We start from the raw sequence: 16542 nt of genomic DNA on the forward strand, positions 1-16542 counted from the left end.
GTCTGAGATCTATCTCGGCCCCTTTCAGCCCTGGCTGAGCAGTTGGGACACTGGGCACCAAGTCCTTAGGCTTCACACAGCTTGAGGACCCTGGGCCCAGCCCACTAAGCTACTTTTTCCTACTAGGCCTCTGGGCTTGTGATGGGAGGGGCTGCAGTGAAGGCTTCTGACACGCCCTGGAGACATTTTCCCCATTGTCTTGGGAATTGACATTGGATCTTTGTGTTACTTATGCAAACTTTTGCAGTTGGCTTGGCTTTCTCAGAAAATAGGATTTTCTTTTCTATGGCGTTGTCAGGCTGCAAATTTTCCAAACTTTTATGCTCTGCTTCCCTTATAAAACTGCCTTTAACAGCACCTAAGTCACATCTTGAATGCTTTGCTGCTTAGAAATTTCTTCTGCCAGATACCTTAAATCATCCCTCTCAAGTTCAAAGTTCCACAAATCTCTAAGGTAGGGGCAAAATGCTGCCAGTCTCTTTGCTAAAACATAACAAGGGTCACCTTTGCTCCAGTTCCCAACAAGTTCTTCATCTCCATCTGAGACCACCTCAGCCTGGACCTTATTGTTCATATCACTGTCAGCATTTTAGTCAAAGCCATTCAAGTCTCTAGGAAGTTCCAAACTTTCCCACATTTTCCTGTCTTCTTCTGAGCCCTCCAGACTGTTCTAATCTCTGCTTGTTACCCAGTTCCAAAGTCGCTTCCACGTTTTCGCTATCTTTTCAGCACTCCCAGTACCAATACACTCCCAGTACCAATGTACTGTATTAGTTCATTTTCACGCTGCTGATAAAGACATGCCCGAGAGGCAGTTTACGAAAGAAAAAAGGCTCAATTGGACTCACAGTTCCACATTGCTGGAGAGGCCTCACAATCATGGCGGAATGCAAGGAGGAGCAAGTCACATCTTACGTGAATGGCGGCAGGCAAAAAAAAGAGCTTGTGCAGGAAAATTCCTGTTTTTAAAACCATCAGATAGCATGAGACCCATTCACTATCAGGAGAACAGCATGGGAAAGACCCGCCCCCATAACTCAATCATCTCCCACCAGGTACCTCCCAAAACACATGGGAATTAAGACAGCTACAAGATGAGACTTGGATGGGAACAGAGAGCCAAACCATATCAGACCTCAAACTGTGAAACTACTACCTGAAAACATTGGGGAAACTCTCCATGACATTGGCTGGGGCAAAATTTTCTTGAGTAATAAATACCCCATAAACACAGGCCACCAAAGCAAAAATGGACAAATGGGGTCACATCAAGTTAAAAAGCTTCTGCACAGCAAAGGAAACAATAAACAAAGTGAAGAGAAAGCTCTCAGAATGGGAGAAAATATTTGCCAATCATCCCAGTGACAAGGGATTAATAACCAGAATATATAAGGAGCTCAAACAACTCTATAGGAAAAAAATCTAATAATCCAATTTAAAAACGGCAAAGCAATTTGAATAGACGTTTCTCAAAAGACATACAAATGGCAAACAGTCATGTGAAAATGTGCCCAGCATCTTGATCCTTACAGAAATGCAAATCGAAACTACAATGAGATATCACCTCACCACAGTTAAAATAGCTTATATCAACAAGACAGGCAATAACTAATGCTGGCAAGGATGTGGAGAAAAGGGAACCCTTGTATGCTGTTGGTGAGAATGTAAATTGGTACAACTACTATGCAGAGCATATTAGAGGTTCCTCAAAAAAAAAACTAAAAATTGAGCTACCATTTGATCCCACAAGCCCACTGCTGGGTATATACCCAAAAGAAACGAAATCAGTATATTGAAACAATATCTGAGCTCCTACATTTGTTGCAGCACTGTTCACAATAGCCAAGATTTGGAAGCAACCTAAATGTCCATCAACAGATGAACCGAGAAAGAAAATGTGATACATATGCCCAATGGTGTACTATTCAGCCATAAAAAAGAATGAGACCCTGTCATTTGCAACAATATGGATGGAACTGGAGGTCACTATGTTAGGTGAAATAAGCCAGGCACAGAAAGACAAACATCACATGTTCTCACTTATTTGTGGGATCTAAAAATTAAAACAATTGAACTCATTGATATAGAAAATAGAAGGATGGTTACCAGAGCCTAGGAAGGGTAGTGAGGAGGCGCAGGGGGTATTTGGGTACAAAAAACAATAGTTAGAAAGAATAAGACCTAGTATTTGATACCACAGCTGGGTGATGATAGTCAATAAAAATTGTAAATTTTAAAATAAATGAAAAATTGTAATTGAAGTGCTTGTAATACAAAGGATAAATGCTTGAATGGATGGATACCTCATTTTCCATGATGTGATTATCACGCATTGGACGCTTCTATCAAAACATTTCATGTACTCCATAAGTATATACACTTACTATATATCCATAAAAATTAAAAACAAAACATTTTTTAAATGCACTGAAATTTCCTCCAGATATCTAATCTCCACCTGCCCTAAACAAATTATTCTCTCCGTTAGTAACACCATCTCTCTTCCCCCTTCCTGATACAGCTGCCAAAAATCTTATCTGCTGTTCTCAGCTCCTGTGCTCAACTTATATACCGCACTTGGCCAAATAAGCGCATTTCATTTAACTCTAAGAGCAAATTGTAATTTTTTTCCCTAAGCGTGTCCTTAAAAGATCTCACTCTGACTCTATCCAAACTTAACAAAAACATTCACCCCCAAAAAACCACTTCCTTGGGGATGAAATTGCTGCTAAAAAAATAATATTTCCCCATGTTGTTATGTTTATGTTGTCTACTATTTAAGTAGACCAAGCCGAATTTGATTAGGGTTTTTGAGACATAGGGATTGGGATCTTTGTTGAAGTTAGCACCTTAGCTCATGGGCTATAATAAGGTGTGGGTACTAATATATCACAAACTATAATTTATTTGCAACTACATCTTATTTCAGAAAAGGATGTTGTTTTGGGAAGCGGTGAGTCAGTAGAACACTGAATACAAGGCAAAAGAAAGGAGATTTCATCTCCACTTTCAAACAGAAGTTCATAACATTCCTGAATTATCCACTAAGAGGGCTGCCAATCTGGAATCAATTAAGAGCCTTCCATTGGGGTGCAACTGGAGGGAGTAAGATCTTCAAAACTGTATTTTAATTAGTAAAGTAGAGAAACTGGCTGCAGGAAGGTGGCTGGCTTGGCTAGCAGGCCAGGAGAAAAGGAGTAGGGCAAGGCGTGGGTGAAGGTATAAAAGTCAAGCTTTGCCATTTTGCCAAACACCCCTTTGAACAGAGCCAGAGGATGTGAAATCAGAAAACTTGGTAGCACCCCAGTTCTCCTTTCCTGCACCCTTTGCAAAGGTAGTACCATCAGCAGGAATAGCAACTCTCAACAAGTCTTCATTATAATAGAATGTCCTCTACAGGTCAAGTTCAATTACCACAAACCTCCTCATCACAAGAGATTTCCAGTCTTAAGACAGGCAGTGGGTGGACACTAGAAAATTCTCTTATACGCATTTACTCCAAAAACGCAACCAATGCCTTAGATCCCTGCTACTCCAAATGTGGTACCCACACCAGCAACCAGAGTTAGAAATGCAGAATCTTGGACTGCATTCTAGGCCCACTGAATCAGAAACTGAGTTTAACAACACCCCCAGGTGATTTATATGAGCATTAAAATGGTAGCATTGACTTAAAGCAATTATGCTCAAACTTTGCACATTAGAATCACTTGGAGAGGTTTTTAACACCTCCCTAATGCAGGCAGTACTCCATATAATGTATCTCAATTATCAGTATATTTAAAACCAAACTGGTTCCAATATGCAGCCAATGTTGAGGAACCATGACTTAAAGATAATAATAACAATATTTGTATTCGAATGAAAACTTTCCCCAAATTTTGCATTCCTAATTACCACTTGGGTTTTCCTGAAAACTTAGATATTAAAAATTTCAATGTACGGATCTGGGCAGGGGTCTGGAGAGCGCAGCAGCCATGGCGAGCCACCCTGTCCTCACCAACGGCACCGAGATGGCCATCCTGGGGCTGGGCACCTGGAAGTCCCCTCTGAGCTAGGTAACCAAGGCTGTGAAGGTGGCGATCGATGTCAGGTACCCCCACATCGACTGCACCTACGTGTACCAGAATGAGAATGAGGTGGGGGTGGCCATTCAGGAGCAGCTTAGGGAGCAAGTGGTGAAGCCAGAGGCTTATCAGCAAGCTGGGGTGCACGTACCATAAGAAGGTCCTGGTGAAAGGATCCTGCCAGAAGACGCTCAGCAACCTGAAGCTGGACTACCTGGACCTCCACCTTATTCACTGGCTGACCGACTTTAAGCCTGGAAAGGAATTTTTCCCATTGGACGAGTCGGACAACATGGTTCCCAATGACACCAACATTGTGAACACATGCGCAGCCATGGAAGCGCTGGTGGATGAAGGGCTGGTGATAGCTATTAGCATCTCCGACTGTAATCATCTCCAGGTGGAGAGGATCTTAAAGAAACCTGGCTTAAGGTATAAACCAGCGGTTAACCAGATTGAGTGCCACCTGTACCTCACTCCCGTACTGCCAGTCCAAGGGCATCTTGGTGACCACCTATAGCCCCCCTGGCTCTCCTGACAGACCCTGGGCCAAGCCTGAGGCCCCGTCCATCCTGGAGGATCCCAGGATCAAAGTGATCTCAGCCAAGCACAATAAAACCACAGCCCAGATTCTGATCCAGTTCCCCCATGCAGAGGAACTTGGAGGTGATTCCCAAGTCTGTGACACCAAAATGCATTGCTGAGAACTTTAAGGTCTTTGACTTTGAACTGAGCAGCCAGGATATGACCACCTTACTCAGCTACAACAGGAACTGGAGGGTCTGTGCCTTGGCGAGCTATGCCTCCCACAAGGACTACCCTTTCCATGAAGTTTTGAAGCTGTGGATGCCTGCTCATCCCTAAGTGACCTATACCTGTGTTTCCTATCTCATTTTTTTCTTGCAAATGTAGTATGGCCTGGCCTGTGTCACTCAGCAGTGGGAGAGCAGCCGGTAGAGTGGCCAGCAAGGACTTATCTAGGTTGATGTTGGATCTGAAGAGCAGTGTCAGTAGAGTAGAAGTCTCTTTCAGTTTGCTTTGTTCTTTTCGCCCCGGTGGGGAAAGTATAACCTGAATACCCTTTTCTGACCAAAGGGAAGCAAAATATACCAGGTCAAAATAGTGCCACTAACAGTTGAGTTTTTTGTTTTTGTTTGTTTGTTTGTTTCTTGAAATGGAGTCTCGCTCTGTTGCCCAGGCTGGAGTACAGTGGCGTGATCTTGGCTCACTGCAAGCTCCGCCTCCCAGGTTCACACTATTCTCATGCCTCAGCCTCCTGAGTAGCTGGGACTACAGGTGCCTGCTACCATGTCCAGCTAGTTTTTTGTGTTTTTAGTAGAGACAGGGTTTCACCGTGTTAGCCAGGATGGTCTCGATATCCTGACCTCATGATCCTCCTGCCTTGGCCTCCCAAAGTGCTGGGATTATAGGCGAGAACCACTGCACCTGGCCACAACAGTTGAGTTTTGACTGCTTGGAACTGTAATCCCTTCAGCAAGACTTCTCTTTGCCTCAAATAAAAAGTGCTTTGGTGAAAAAAAAAAAAAAAAAACCTCAATGTATTCTGTCGTATAATTAATGCTTAAATTTCCCAAATTCTGATGATGCTAATTTTAATTTGCAATAGATCCATAGCTGACAAAGGGTCATTTAGTCAAGAAAGGTTGCTGAGTCTTACCATTCAGAGATAAAACAATTATTTGTTTTTAAATAGCGTTTACAGTTCAAGATTGCTTTTCAGATTGAATGATTCTTCTCTCTTATTTCTCAAATCATTACTCAATAAAGGAGATAAACAATCTTAACTATGTTCAACATTTTCAGGCATGATTATTATAAATATTTTGCAAGTTAGCTTCAGGAACTGAAAAGATTTCTTGATGGCAGGTGATACTTTTGTTGAATCAACAAGATTGGCTGGTCTCATGGTTGGCGTTTAGCAAGTCAATCATTTTCACTACACAATAGATAACAGTGAACTAAAATTTTCTTTTATTCATTGGGAGCCTATTCTGTGATACTAAGAACAAAGAAAATCAACTCTCTGTGGAACCAGAGTCAATCTTCCAAAATGTAATACATCCATTAGGAGAAAAAAAGAGTGTCAGACAAGAAACAAATTGGCTAAATTGGTTGAAACATTTCTTTAAAATTAAGTTTACATATTAAAGGAAAGATAAAAGGAATAAGCACATCATTTGCTAAGACACAAATATCATCTGATTTTCAGCTATTTCACATTTCTATTTTTTCCCCCTTAGAACATTTTCAGCACTTTTGGTTTTGAAAAGCAGAAAATGAAATCAAACTGGCTTAAACAGAAAAGAAGATGAATTTATTGGTACATATAACTAAAATATCCATGGGTATCTGACTTCAGGTGCTGCTGGATCCAGTTGCTCAAATCATGTCAGTTAGTCTTTCTCTTTCTCCAGATTCTGGTTTTTTTCCGTACTGCCTTAATGTTTAGTTGTTTGTATCCCACAGTTGGCAATTATGTCCAATAAACTTCAAATATATATCTTATTGCCTGATCGTGTTTTCATCGCCTGCCATGGAATCAGATTTATAGCCAAGGAGATACTTCTTGGCAAGATCATGAGTCTGTGCTGGTCCTGTGGAGTCGGAGATAGGGCCAACCCAGTTTAAATCATATACACTGAGAACAGGTGAGGGTAGTGATGCCCCAAAGGATAATCAAAGGATCGATGTCAGAAAAGGGAGAATGGATAGCAAGAAGGCAAAAATACTATTCTAGAAGAGATCTACATCATTTGCCTTTAAGACCGATACATAATATAACAGTTTTCTTTGAGAAGTTCAGGAGAAATGAGCTTAGAGAATTATCTTTTCATTTTTGTTTTTATCCTGCAGCAGAGACTTATAATACATATATGTTGTACCAGCTCAATTTTAAGAAAGAGGAAATGCCTGATGTTCCCTATCGTAAATTCCTGCAGTACCACAGTCCATGAAGAGGAAACCTGAGGGCTGAGGGAAGTGGTGGGATGAGCACACTGTGGTCAGCCTTGCTAAGAGTTTCATTTATCTTGTTGAATGTGAAATCCATCTCTTTTGAGCATAGCCTGGTGCCCACTTTACTTGTATGCTCTCCCTTATTCATCTATTGTTGATATAAAATTACTTAAACTCGGGGTTTTTAAGTGATTTGAACAAAGAAAATCAACTTTCTATGGACCAAAACTCTATTTTCCAAAATGTAATACATTCAGGAAAATGTGCACCGAGACTTCAAGGTGGGTTCCCAAGACTCAACCGATACTGCTCTTTATCATCATAAATAGTAGCTCCCAGAAACCCAGTGTAGACACCAAGAAATTATTACATGATGAAGACTGAACTCTTATCTACTTCTCAATCTTGTATTTTTTAAGACAAGCAAAAATGAGAAAAGTTTTGTACAATTGCATAAGAGAAATAGGATTGATCAAATAAATGGTTAAGAAACACTCAAATATTTTCCTGTGGAAATTCTTTCTTTCTATGGCTTATGGATGTGAAAAGTAATATACTAGATGAATGTCTAAATATCTTGTCTTTTTTTCTGCCCATCCCATTCCAAGAGTTAGAATATCAGCCCTTATTCAGAGTTGTCAACTTGTCATCCTAGGAGATTCGCAGAGTAGTATCAGTTTTTAAAATGCGCCACCATTGCTTTAAAGTAGGGTTTCACAGTCACAGCACTATTAATATTTTGAGTCAGATAATTTCTTATTGAAGGGGGCTGTCTTATGCATTGTGGCCTGTTTAGCAGCATCCCTAGCTTCTACCCACTAGATGCCAGCAGTGTTACTCCCTCTTTGTGACAACCAAAATCTCAGACTTTGCCAAAGGTCCCCTGGGGTGCAAATGTGTTCCTGGTTGAGAATCGCTGCTTGAAAAACTGAAATGAAAATAGTGAACACCATGACATACTCTTCTAAGATAATGGGACAACTGTACTCCAGAATAAAAATAATCTTTCCTTGTCTCTTAAATTCTGGCATTGTTACCATTATTACTTTAGTATTAACCCAAAATACACTTTTTAAAAGTTCTGAGAATAAAAGCTGAACCTGCAAAATAGGATAACTCCTTTTGCTACACTAACCTTAAAAGGTACAGAAGTAAAGAGAACTACTGCTTACAGGGGTGTCAGATGGACATGCCTGCTTCAATGAAGATTCCTCTTTTCCACATTCCTCCTGATGTCTGCTGGTCACTGTAGCAACAAGAACAGGAGCGATTCAGAACCAGGACACATGCACTCTAGCATGACAAGTTCAATTTAAATCTAGATTGGCTACATTTAAAAAACTGCACTAAATGAAATGAGTGTATATACACCAACAGGAGATCAACGCACTTTGCTACACCAGTTGCAAGAGTGACATTCAGTTCAAAAAAACCCTTGGGATTCTTTAAGAGTAGGAAAAACTCAAACATTTTCACTAAGGCTTCACTTTGTTAAATCTCTCTTGAGACTTTTGGATCCCTTGAATTTTAGGCAGGCTTAAATACAGAGTCCTTTCTTGGTACTTGGAGATATTTTACCCATAAGGTAGAGTAATGAGGGTCTTCAGTGATAGTGAATGAACAGAATTTTGAATATTTTAATATATTCTGGAACACTTACATGTTTCAAGCTAAGTTAACCAGTATAATACCACTACAGAAAAACTGTATTATTTAATTATATTTTTTAATTTTTAATTTTTGTCCTAACAAAGTTCTAAAAATATAGTTAGAATTATGTTTAGAACCAGAAATATATTTCAAAATTGCAATTACAATGTTTAAAACAGAAACAATGAGTTGCTTCCTAGTGGGATTAAAGGTCATTATTTGGGACATACTATGTCCTGATTTTTATCATTGCACCCTATTAAAGAAAATGATATCTAGGCTTTTCTTTTTTTAGAGTTTGCTCTAGCTATACATCAGGTTAAAGAGCTTGGGAGATGAATTTTTTAATTTCAGGAACTCAAAGTTCTAAAGATGACTTCAATATATCTATTGATTGGTCTTCATATAGAACCAAATTTAAGCTATTTTAGGCAAGTGATTCTATAACTTTAAAAATTCTTCTAGAAAAAAATAAGAAAATATATAACTCATCTATTCCTTTCAAGAAGAAAGTTTATTGTTTTATCCAATTTGTACCTCATAATGCACCTAAGAATTATTTCCATTTGAGCATTTCCCAGTAAAGGATGCTGTTTATAACTGCTCCTGTCCCCCTGTTTGAAGTTAGATTTCTATTTCCTCTTTTTCAGGTTAATTGTTCTGATTCTAAGAGCATTTCTTAGAATTGTTTTTCAGTTTTCATTCCTTAACCAATTTTGAGTCTCTCTTTTATTTAGATGTAACTTTGTAAATAAAGATATTCAAGAAATGAATATAGAGTTTAATAAAATGTGGAGAAAATAGAACCCTTCAAATTCCTCTTGATGTAATCTTGTTATTAAGTTATATATAACACATATGTATTTTATATAAATATATATACTTAATTATATATATTTCATATGTGTATTTATATTTCTTATATATATATATATATTTATTTATTTCTTAGACCCTGATCACTTCTTCAATGAGCTTAGATTCTTTGGAATTCTAATCCATAGTTTTCCCTTAAATTATTTTCATCTAAGTTCAGCAAAATAGCAAGTTAATTACCCTTTATATGTGATAAAAATGAAAAATTACTCAAAATCCAAGACCAATAATGATGTAGGCAACTGGTTGGAATTCAGATTCTTAGGTATAAGTGTGATGATGAAAAATTACATTAAACAATGGAATATCAAAAATATACTCTTTCATTCGAGTGACATAAGCACGTGGAATTCATCACAGGACAGCAATCTGATATTAATTTAAAGAGTTTTGTCCAAGAATTTTCCATGAGGTCTTTGTAAAAATAACAAGATTTTCAATTAATTTCTCCCTTCATTTTAAAAATGAGAAAATTGAGAAAAATGGAAGAGTACTTGAGTTTGATAATATCTCCCTTTTTACACAAAATTCAGCCATAAAACTTCTAAACATTAACTTACAACAAAAATGATACTTTCTTGTCAAGGGCATGATATGTATATGTTGATGAATTTTTATTTATTAACTCATTAACTTTAGCTTGCCGTTGGAAACTGTGATATATCTAAAAGCTAACAATTGACTTAGATGCATATCTCAGATGCGGCGGGTGTTCAACAGCTTAAAAAGAAAGAAAATAAATAAGTAAACCAAAACAAAATCCACAGTCCTGCAAAGTAAGGCCAAAACCAAATGATTTGGAAAACAATGAAAATTTGTGTTTCAGTGTATGCAGACATAATATTTCACAAAGAAAGCTGTATGTCATGTCAAATAACCTGCTTATGAAATTCCTGAAGGAAAATCCTTATATCATTTGTAGAGAAGATCTGTTTTTAAACACAGATTAGCTGATTTATTTTCTCTGATAACATGGAAAACCATTTTGATATTAACATACAGAGTCAGGCATGATGCCCAGGGTGAAGTTAGCAGGCAAAATCATATTTGGTGATTACCTGCAGGTAAACAACTTCCCTCACTGTCATAAAGAGTCATCATTTTTTCTACTCAGAGAGAGGCAAATGAGGCACTTGCTTTGGTCAGAAAGCTTAAGGGAAGAACCAAATTATCAGTAATCAAAATAAATAATGTTTTAATGTAATCTTTTTTAAAAATATCAAAATTAGTACAAAAAACCCCAGGGTGGACCAAAATTTAAATTTTTACATGAAGAAATAATCAAAATTTCTTTGAGATAGGGTTTTGTTCTGTGGCACATGTTGGAGTGCATGGCATGACCAGAGCTCACTGCAGGTTGGACTTCCAGGGTTCAAGCCATCCTCCCACCTCAATCTCCCCAGTAGCTGGGACCACAAGCATGCCATCATGCCTGACTAATTTTTTAGTTTTTTTTTTTTTTTTTTTTTTTTTTTTTTTTTTTGGTAGAGACGGGGTCACCCTATCTTACCTAGACTGGTCTCAAACTCCTGGGCTCAAGGGATCCACCCACCTCAGCCTCCCAAAGTATTGGTATTACAGGCGTAAGCCACTGCGCCCAGCCTCAGAGAATGGGTATTGATTCAAATTTGTCATTGGCAATAGCTGGTAATAATTTGCCATGTAAAAAATGTTCTAAAGATTTTCAAGACCCACACATTTTCCACTATATGTTTTGAGAAAAGAAAAGAGGAAAGGGCATTAGGCCTTCTTTATTTGGACTTTAGATTACTGTTGCTGTGGTCAACTAGGAAACATTTCATTTTCATGTTCATCATGTGACAGTGTTATGATGTACATTGCCTAAAAAATATATGGCTCCATCACACTTCATTTTAGATGCCAGGAGTGTGAGTCATCTAGGAACAATATTCTGTTCGAAAATATGTCAAAGGGGGATAGATTTTAAAAGCTCCTCTTACATTATACTTCCATTACTTTTGTTCTTATACGGTGTTTAATAGGACAACAGAAGACTTTTTCATAAAGGCAATAATTCCAGCAATTACTACATCTGTCAAATATCTGAGAGTTGTTATGCGGGTAAGATGATGTCTGTGAAAGTGATGACAAATTACCCAGCACTATGCAAATGCTAATTATTAGTTCCAGTTTTTAAAAACCCTCTAAAATATTGAGACCATTTTATTTTATTTTTAAATAATTATAGGCTCACAGAAAATGAAGTAACAGTACAGGGAGGCCTCATGTACTCTTTCCTCAGTTTCCTGAAGTTCCATTTTACATAATATCAAAAGCAGAAAATGGACATTGGGACAATATAAAGATCTTATTCAGATTTCATCAGTTTTTACGTGTGCGTGTGTGTGTGTGTGTGTGTACGTCTATGTCACTTTATCACATGAATAGACTTGTGTAACATTCTTGACTCTTTTCTTGACCTCATCCTCACATTCCAAATTTTTACCCATAATATACGTTTTCACTCCGGGAAGAACAGTACTCTTCCGGTTCTAATCTATTCTCTTCAGTATCATCATGGCGATCCTTCAGTTGGATGGCTCCTCTTTAAGCACATTTGATAGTTTCATACAGATAGAGCACAATACACCTATTTTTCCTCTTCTAAAGGCTCCAGTCACCTGGCTTCTGGCTACTCCTGAATTCTTGTCTCTGAGTCCTCAATAACTGTGGTTGACATTAGGGCTTACAAATATCCCCTGCTAGCTCATTAAGATACATGGTAAAATTACACTTTCCCATCTTCTTGAATTAAGATGTGTTCGTGGGACTTGTTTTGACTAAGAAGATGTGAGTAAAAGTGATTCATGTGATTCTGGGGAAAAGTAAGAGCCAGCATTGGTGTAACCATGGTGTCTTTTCCTGCCACAGTGACTGGTGATGCTCTAGATGGTGGAAATGCTGCTAGCTTCAAGAAGTTTGAGCCCCTGCATAGCTGAGACCAATCTTTATCATTATCAAAAAATACATATTAGTTGTAAGCCACTGAACTTTTGTGGTCATTTGTTTGTACAGCATAACTTTGCCCATCCTAACACAGTTCTGTGGCTCTCACTGCAAGAATTTTCTTTCCTCTATGTGTCCCTGCAAGAAATTCCTTTCCTCTATGTGCTTTCTGCTTGATGAATGACTATTTAGACTGTAAAGACTTCTTGAGATGGGAACACCCTTCTCTGGTTTTCCTTTATAATCTATAACCAGTCTTGTTCTGCATCTATATCTCATAGAGGTATGTGTGCATGTGCATGTTTAGACATATTGGCACATGCATCATATTAGATGGCAGATTTATGCTTATTTGACCCTATCCCATAACAAATTATGAGCTGCTCAAGGACAAATCTACACTGCAGCAGACATGACTAGTTGAGGAGTTGCATCAGAGACATCAGAGATTACATGGTCCTCAAAATCTAAAATATTTACTGAGGTACTTTACAGAAAAAAAATTGTGAGCTTCTAACCCAGAGAATTGTGGAGTAGCAAGAAGGAAAGTAACAGGACACTTGGATGACCTCATGAAACAAAACTGCCTCTCCATGATGGGCAATCTGCCTTCTTCTGTTACCATGGAGAAAAATAATTCTCGCTTGTTTGAGCCACTGTATTATAGGGTCTCTTCAGGCACACGCTAAGTTGATGTAACGAGGTAATGTATGTCCCTAACTCACTTTCAAGTCACATAGGTCCTCTCTAAGTGTATGTGGAGTTAAATTTGCTGAAAAAATAAAACTTTCTCATAAAGTTATATGACAATAATACTATAGACTTACAACAGTAATACTATAGACTTAAGATAGTAATATAGCAAGGCTAGACATTACATGAAAGAGCATAGATGTGGTTTTTTTATTCATATATGTAGGCAAACACATTTTAGAAACAATGCTAACCATGTACTCTTTGGATTGTGCAATAATTTAATGCAAATTGGAAATAGGAAAGTTCAAATTCAAGCTCTACTACTACTAGCTGTGTGTTTTGAATAGCATAAAGTACCTGATGAACAGCAGGGGCTTCTCCAGAAACCAAGGGAAATGTTGTGTTACTGTGTTTGGATTCAAGTTTGGCTGCTCTACCCAAAACAAAGTAACAATGGATTAATTAAGTATCATAATAGAAGTGACCTAGGACTGCGGTGGTGGTTCTCCACTTTGGAGATTCAATCCTATCTTTGCATGTTTTCAGCCTCAATAAATGTCTTCCATTTCATAGTCTGAAAGGACTACCTCAGTTCCCACTGCCATTTTCACTTTTCTAGCAAGTGGAGAAGAAACCATGTTCTTGTCCTTTAAGGCCATGACTTGGAAGCTCTACACATCACTTCTCTCTAGATGTCATTGCCTGAATGTATTTATATGGCCACAGTTATTTGTAAGCGTGTCTAGCAAATATAATCTTTAGCTGTGTGGCCATAGGCCCAACAATAATTTGGGAGCTATATTGCTAAAGAAGGACAGAATGGACATGTGTGGTAACCAGTATTTTCTGTCACAAACATTAACCTGTGTGAAGATGTGAATTTTGTATCAATTGACTATTTTGTATTTCTCTGTTATTTTTCTTTCTAGATCACTGAGCCAAGAAATTACATGCATATGCTGAGAACTGTATCACACATGAAATAGTTAAGATATAAAATCCCCATGAGGACAAACAAAGGCAGATGTACTCACGTTCTAGGCTATATGACAAGGTTGTGATATAAAAATCCACTGAATGCTTCCAAGAGAAATTAGCAAATAGGCAACAATTGAGCAGACAATCATTGATTCGAAGAGTATGAATGGAGAGAAATAAAACTAGATTTGAAAAAATAGGTTGGCGAATGTACATTCTCAAAATTAGGGACCAGGGTGTGGGGTTCCAAAGAGGGCAGCAAGGTCAGTCCAAAAGGAATGCCATGAGCTGTGAGAATACAGTGAGGCCCAGGGAAACAGAGTCAATGCCATTAGGAATTTGGATAGACATCTTGGAAGATACAAAGCAAAATATGTTTTCAGTTCTTAAAACATACAATCTCATTGGTGGTCACAGAACTAACATAGGTGAAAGAATTAAACAACAGTGTTGGAAGATTGGCACCATTAACTATTAAAACCAGAAGTGTTTATACTATAAGAGATTTTAAAAAACAGTGTCTGTGACTGATAGATTTTTTTTTTAATTTTTACTTTTTAGGTTTTATGGCTACATAGTAGATATATGTATTTGCATTCGTATACCCATAGATTTTTTTTTAACTGAGCCAAAGAGAACATCAATCAAATATATAGTAATACCTGTACTATGCACTGATTGTTTTAAGGCTGCTATTTTAAAAATTCCTAATATCCCCAAAAATAGAATGTCTGGGTTTTTGTTGCATAAGTTCTTATTCTTACTTTTAAACAAAAATCAATGTCAGGAAATATTTGTTGAATACTAAGTAATAGAATCTGCAGTGTAGTGTGACCAAGATGTTGCTGTGACATCTGAGATGCTTATAAAATAGGGTAGGAGGAGGAATAAGACACCAATGCAGGCAACGCTGCTGCACTCTAATATCTTGCTAACACCAAGATGCAGCAAAAAGCAAAGCATGTTGAGCTGAGCGTTCATTCCAATTGAGAGCCAGTTTCATGGGAAAGGTAACACTTTTAAAATTCCTTGGGATGAAGCAAAGATTTTGAGACTTATTGGTGGACTAGAAAGGCAAGAATATGTGGCCATAGTTCAAAGACAGGAGGGAAAAATATACAGAATATTTGAGATACAGATACTTAAACAGAACACTATACAGAAATCTGTCATCCATGTATTCTACTGAAAAACTCTATCAATTGTGCCCCCAAATTGTATCCCCTTCTCCATCCCCTTCTCCATCCTCACTGCTTTGTGCAAAGCATTCTAGACTTTGTCATCTTTCATCAAGCAACTGTCATGGCCTCCTGTTGGCTTCCACTCTGGCCCCTGCAATCCATTCTGCACACAACAGCTAGTCTTCTTTGTGAAATGCAAGCTCTATCCAACCTCTTCCTTGTTTAAAACCCTTCAACAGCTTCTTAATGTGAAAAGGAGAAAAATCTCAATCTTCTAAATCAGCCTTTGAGGCTTATAAGACATGGCCTTATCTATACTCCAGTCAAACTCACCACTGTCTCTCCTGCCCACTGCCCTCCCTCCACACTGGCTCATGTTCATTTCCTTCATCAGAACACATAGGCATGCTATTCCCTTCGCCAGAAACAATTTCGTAGGGCAAATTCTCACTCATCCTTTAGGTCTCATCTTACATGTCACTTTTTCAGAATATTTTCCCCTTCAACCTCAGTTGAGTTTCTTTGTTGAAATCTATCACTATTCCTCTGTCCTTTTTTAGCATGCATCCCAGTTTGTAGCAAGTGTGATCACTAATATTTGTCTCCATTATGGCTACTAAACTCCAGGAGGGTAGAGATCATGCTGGTCTTGTTAAGCCTCTTGTCCTCAGTGACGGGCACTCAAAGAATATTCAGTGAATAAATGAATGAATGCATGAGTGATAATCAAGGACTTTTATCAAATAGACAATAAACATTATTTTAAAAGCCCCCTGATGTCTTATCTTCACATTGTGTCAGGACTCATTGAAACAACCACATTTATGTTATAGAGTTTCTTTGGGCAAAAGTAAACAAAATCCAGACAAGTAAAGAAAAATGTAAGTTTTTGAGATTGCACTACTTGAAAAAAATATAAATAACAATCGAAACACATGTTTTAAAGTAAGCCCTGTCTAAACACATTATGCTTTAATTAATTGATGTTCTATTGAATGGTAACTATTGCTATCCTCATTTTGTAGACAGAGCTATGAGGTGATTTCTCCTAAATTTCCCAGCTGTTAGGATGATAGAGCTCAGAAACCAGAAAGAGTAACTCATACTTACAGGTCAGTATCTTGGTGAGTCTGAGTATCCATTAACATAAT

General features: G+C 37.9%; 1 pseudogene; it reads left to right on the forward strand.

The window, feature by feature from the left end:
- Positions 1-3977: 3977 nt before the first annotated feature.
- Positions 3978-4931, forward strand: LOC126948998 (aldo-keto reductase family 1 member B1-like; annotated as a pseudogene).
- The last annotated feature ends 11611 nt before the right edge of the window (positions 4932-16542 follow it).

The sequence above is a fragment of the Macaca thibetana genome, chromosome 2, assembly GCF_024542745.1.
Source record: "Macaca thibetana thibetana isolate TM-01 chromosome 2, ASM2454274v1, whole genome shotgun sequence".
Classification (NCBI taxonomy): domain Eukaryota; kingdom Metazoa; phylum Chordata; class Mammalia; order Primates; family Cercopithecidae; genus Macaca; species Macaca thibetana.